The following is a 6,248-nucleotide window of genomic DNA, read 5'->3' on the forward strand; positions in this document are numbered from 1 at the left end:
TATAAAATTATAAAATTATAAAATTATAAAATTATAAAATTATAAAATTATAAAATTATAAAATTATAAAATTATAAAATTATAAAATTATAAAATTATAAAATTATAAAATTATAAAATTATAAAATTATAAAATTATAAAATTATAAAATTATAAAATTATAAAATTATAAAATTATAAAATTATAAAATTATAAAATTATAAAATTATAAAATTATAAAATTATAAAATTATAAAATTATAAAATTATAAAATTATAAAATTATAAAATTATAAAATTATAAAATTATAAAATTATAAAATTATAAAATTATAAAATTATAAAATTATAAAATTATAAAATTATAAAATTATAAAATTATAAAATTATAAAATTATAAAATTATAAAATTATAAAATTATAAAATTATAAAATTATAAAATTATAAAATTATAAAATTATAAAATTATAAAATTATAAAATTATAAAATTATAAAATTATAAAATTATAAAATTATAAAATTATAAAATTATAAAATTATAAAATTATAAAATTATAAAATTATAAAATTATAAAATTATAAAATTATAAAATTATAAAATTATAAAATTATAAAATTATAAAATTATAAAATTATAAAATTATAAAATTATAAAATTATAAAATTATAAAATTATAAAATTATAAAATTATAAAATTATAAAATTATAAAATTATAAAATTATAAAATTATAAAATTATAAAATTATAAAATTATAAAATTATAAAATTATAAAATTATAAAATTATAAAATTATAAAATTATAAAATTATAAAATTATAAAATTATAAAATTATAAAATTATAAAATTATAAAATTATAAAATTATAAAATTATAAAATTATAAAATTATAAAATTATAAAATTATAAAATTATAAAATTATAAAATTATAAAATTATAAAATTATAAAATTATAAAATTATAAAATTATAAAATTATAAAATTATAAAATTATAAAATTATAAAATTATAAAATTATAAAATTATAAAATTATAAAATTATAAAATTATAAAATTATAAATTATAAAATTATAAAATTATAAAATTATAAAATTATAAAATTATAAAATTATAAAATTATAAAATTATAAAATTATAAAATTATAAAATTATAAAATTATAAAATTATAAAATTATAAAATTATAAAATTATAAAATTATAAAATTATAAAATTATAAAATTATAAAATTATAAAATTATAAAATTATAAAATTATAAAATTATAAAATTATAAAATTATAAAATTATAAAATTATAAAATTATAAAATTATAAAATTATAAAATTATAAAATTATAAAATTATAAAATTATAAAATTATAAAATTATAAAATTATAAAATTATAAAATTATAAAATTATAAAATTATAAAATTATAAAATTATAAAATTATAAAATTATAAAATTATAAAATTATAAAATTATAAAATTATAAAATTATAAAATTATAAAATTATAAAATTATAAAATTATAAAATTATAAAATTATAAAATTATAAAATTATAAAATTATAAAATTATAAAATTATAAAATTATAAAATTATAAAATTATAAAATTATAAAATTATAAAATTATAAAATTATAAAATTATAAAATTATAAAATTATAAAATTATAAAATTATAAAATTATAAAATTATAAAATTATAAAATTATAAAATTATAAAATTATAAAATTATAAAATTATAAAATTATAAAATTATAAAATTATAAAATTATAAAATTATAAAATTATAAAATTATAAAATTATAAAATTATAAAATTATAAAATTATAAAATTATAAAATTATAAAATTATAAAATTATAAAATTATAAAATTATAAAATTATAAAATTATAAAATTATAAAATTATAAAATTATAAAATTATAAAATTATAAAATTATAAAATTATAAAATTATAAAATTATAAAATTATAAAATTATAAAATTATAAAATTATAAAATTATAAAATTATAAAATTATAAAATTATAAAATTATAAAATTATAAAATTATAAAATTATAAAATTATAAAATTATAAAATTATAAAATTATAAAATTATAAAATTATAAAATTATAAAATTATAAAATTATAAAATTATAAAATTATAAAATTATAAAATTATAAAATTATAAAATTATAAAATTATAAAATTATAAAATTATAAAATTATAAAATTATAAAATTATAAAATTATAAAATTATAAAATTATAAAATTATAAAATTATAAAATTATAAAATTATAAAATTATAAAATTATAAAATTATAAAATTATAAAATTATAAAATTATAAAATTATAAAATTATAAAATTATAAAATTATAAAATTATAAAATTATAAAATTATAAAATTATAAAATTATAAAATTATAAAATTATAAAATTATAAAATTATAAAATTATAAAATTATAAAATTATAAAATTATAAAATTATAAAATTATAAAATTATAAAATTATAAAATTATAAAATTATAAAATTATAAAATTATAAAATTATAAAATTATAAAATTATAAAATTATAAAATTATAAAATTATAAAATTATAAAATTATAAAATTATAAAATTATAAAATTATAAAATTATAAAATTATAAAATTATAAAATTATAAAATTATAAAATTATAAAATTATAAAATTATAAAATTATAAAATTATAAAATTATAAAATTATAAAATTATAAAATTATAAAATTATAAAATTATAAAATTATAAAATTATAAAATTATAAAATTATAAAATTATAAAATTATAAAATTATAAAATTATAAAATTATAAAATTATAAAATTATAAAATTATAAAATTATAAAATTATAAAATTATAAAATTATAAAATTATAAAATTATAAAATTATAAAATTATAAAATTATAAAATTATAAAATTATAAAATTATAAAATTATAAAATTATAAAATTATAAAATTATAAAATTATAAAATTATAAAATTATAAAATTATAAAATTATAAAATTATAAAATTATAAAATTATAAAATTATAAAATTATAAAATTATAAAATTATAAAATTATAAAATTATAAAATTATAAAATTATAAAATTATAAAATTATAAAATTATAAAATTATAAAATTATAAAATTATAAAATTATAAAATTATAAAATTATAAAATTATAAAATTATAAAATTATAAAATTATAAAATTATAAAATTATAAAATTATAAAATTATAAAATTATAAAATTATAAAATTATAAAATTATAAAATTATAAAATTATAAAATTATAAAATTATAAAATTATAAAATTATAAAATTATAAAATTATAAAATTATAAAATTATAAAATTATAAAATTTGTAACCGTTGTACTAAATTGGTTTATTTGATTCTAAGAAACATCACAAATTTAGCGCTTTGCGCAAACTCTATTTATATAACATTTTCATTTATTATTATTACCTTATTAATTGAATTTAAAATACGATTTCGAAGATAGCCCCTTTGTAAAGACACTCACTGCTTCACAGTGAGTGACGGAGTGCAAGCACTCGCGTTTACCCCTGATGATTAGGCAACCCCCATGACGTGAGTTCGCTGCGCGCGCTTTGACGAGCGGTTGCTCAAACCGACACGTGATTGGAACTCAGTTACGATCTTAAGAGGCCGCACGTGCAGATTCTGAACCAAGGGTTTGACTCGTTTATCTTCGTGAGAATTGGAAAAGGAGAGCGTGTAGGCCGTGTACCTTCAGCGTACCGAGTGGGAGCGGGACACTATTAGAGAGCGATATTTCCCGAATAGGCTAAGCCCAACGCAACGTTTACGTGCATCCGGTGGATTCGTACGTAACTTCGGCGATCAGTTTCCCAGGCTCGAGTCTGAGAAATTTTAGTGACTCGATCACATTCTCCTAACCCGTGGAACGATTCGGAAGTGCAGTGAATTTGCTGGAGTTGTAACGTAGGTAATCTGCGCGAGGTTCGATCTCGGGTGTTAATTTAAAGTTAACTTTTCAGAAGCTAGGCCGATAGAAAAGTAGTGCGATAGATAGCTAGCTTTTGTGACCTTTGTGCGAGAACCTGCGAAGAAAGGTAATGTAGTCAGTGTGCGAAATAGTGCGTGCTCTAAAACGATCGTTTCGACGGTCCGTGTTCTCTTTAGGCAGCGTGGTCACAAGTTTACTTGTCTCCGGCGGCTTCCCTCGTCCGCGGACAGGATTGCTGGCCGAGCTACAACCCTGTGGCCAGCCGCCACGCCGTCAACATCGTGGCAGAAAAACCCCCGGTCGTACCGCAACCTTCGACCGAGCCACTCCAGTCACCTGTGGCCTTTTCGACGTAAACGCCTGGCCGCACCGCAACCTAGTTGCCGCGGCGATCTTCGTCGACTCGTGAGGATTCTTCACGAATCACCGTTCGAAGCTGCCTGGCCCCCAACAACCACGTGGCCCGCAGCGAACGCCTCGAACACGCCGTGACGCTGTCACGGACCGAAGGTCGGCAGACCTGAAGACCGACCACGTGGCAAATCGATCGGTTCCCGACGCCTGGTAGGTGAGTCGATCATCCGCCACACAACCATCGTGATCGCACAACAGCAGCAGTAGCAGGTAGCAGAACTCGCAGAGCAGCAGTCTACGGCGCCGGCAAGGGCGAAGTAGAGGAGAAAGAACGCGCACAACGACGACGACGACGGGCTCGTAAGTACAAACTCTGTGTTAGTTGTCCGTGTGCACATGTGACGTCCTTTGAACCACAGAGTTCGCAAGCATGTACAACCCGCGCTAGCCCGCACCGCTAGCCCCCAAAAACGCCCCATTGTTGAAGATCTCCGGAGAAGAATTAAGAGCACGCACACTGTAGGATAGGGTGGTCGTAATTAGAAGATGGATTGTAACTATTAGGAATAAAACTGAACTCAAAAATGTTAATCTGCGATCTTTAAATGCCGTCTTTAATAAAGTCCCTATTTAACCCTACTCAAGTTGCTTTGGTTGATGCTTGGGAAAGAATTTAGTTATGAGCGCTTGCGCTACGCTTCAGCGGTCTGCCGCGCACCGGTCACTCTGCGACACCTGGTGGTGGGATCAGTAACTATCGATGATGAATGAGTATTGATGTTGGGAGCATTCGTTGAGCACGTTGGTTTTAGGTCAATTCGGGCATTATGGGCTCGGATAATACTGAAGTTCGGTAAGTCGGACGCAGGAAACTGCGGGGAAAGCTGAATCGTTCTCCAAACCTCTTCTCACGAGTAAACTGGACCTTCCTAAGGAAGAGTCTCAAGCTGGGCAACTTTAGATCAGGCGGGTGGTCCTCTAACGAGGTGGCGCTTAAGCTATCCGCTTCTTCCAGTGCGCTTCGGCGATCTCGCACATTTCCCTGTAACATTTTCTTGGAATTTTTCCCTGTACCGTACCATGACGTTCTGGTCCAACGTCCGTACGGTTACATTTTGGCGCCCAACTACAGTCACGGAGTCACGGAAAGTTTGTTTTTGGTAGGAAATAATGTTTTTTTACCATGTTTAGGTTCTATTTTAAGGTTTTGAAAATTAAATAAGGTTGTCTAGGAAAATACAATTTCGTGGGAGGAATTGAGATAATGTTTTAGGTTACTTTTTCGAATATTTTGGAATGTTTTGGTAAAACATTTTGTTTATTTCGGGAAACACTGTTTGGAAAGATGTTTTTTGTGGAAAACTTTATGAGTGGGTACAAGTAAGATTAAAGATTATTAGTATACGATATTATAGTACATAAGGCATATTTCATACACTTTCTTTGCAAAACACTTATATTAGTTGGTTTCAAAGATGGGTTCAAAATTTCCATACGTGGTTCATCTGCTGAACGACGATGTAGATTACGAGCTTAGAGTTAGAGGTCGCAAAGATGATCTTAATAAACCGTTAGAAGAGAAACAGAAAATTTTAAGGCGTTTGTATCGAGAAGACAAATTGGAGAAGAAGACTTATGCTTCGATTTATGCTATAGATCAAGAGTACGATTGGATGGTCTCACACATTGAAAAGCTCAGAGCGTTTTTAGAGAAAGATCCACAGCCGAAGTACATTTCGAGGTTAAGGTATTTCTACATGAGAGCAAATCGTAGTAACACAACGACAGAACAATCTGAGGGTCTTAAGAAATCTATACTTGCAACGATCTCAGAGTTGTTAACAATTTACGACGTGAACGAATCAGAAACTGATAGCGATAAGTCAGATGGAGAGTCCAACGATAAGGACAAGGACAAGGATAACAAG

At 21.4% G+C, this 6,248-nt stretch overlaps 1 long non-coding RNA gene across 1 annotated transcript; it reads left to right on the plus strand.

Moving 5' to 3' along the window:
* The first annotated feature begins 3,784 nt into the window (after positions 1 to 3,784).
* On the plus strand, positions 3,785 to 4,779 carry LOC119765624. The gene is made up of 3 exons (XR_005276859.1): positions 3,785 to 3,941; positions 3,998 to 4,072; positions 4,143 to 4,779. It is a non-coding gene; the product is annotated as an uncharacterized LOC119765624 (long non-coding RNA).
* Positions 4,780 to 6,248: the final 1,469 nt, after the last annotated feature.

The sequence above is a fragment of the Culex quinquefasciatus genome, chromosome 1, assembly GCF_015732765.1.
Source record: "Culex quinquefasciatus strain JHB chromosome 1, VPISU_Cqui_1.0_pri_paternal, whole genome shotgun sequence".
NCBI classification, from domain to species: Eukaryota; Metazoa; Arthropoda; class Insecta; order Diptera; family Culicidae; genus Culex; species Culex quinquefasciatus.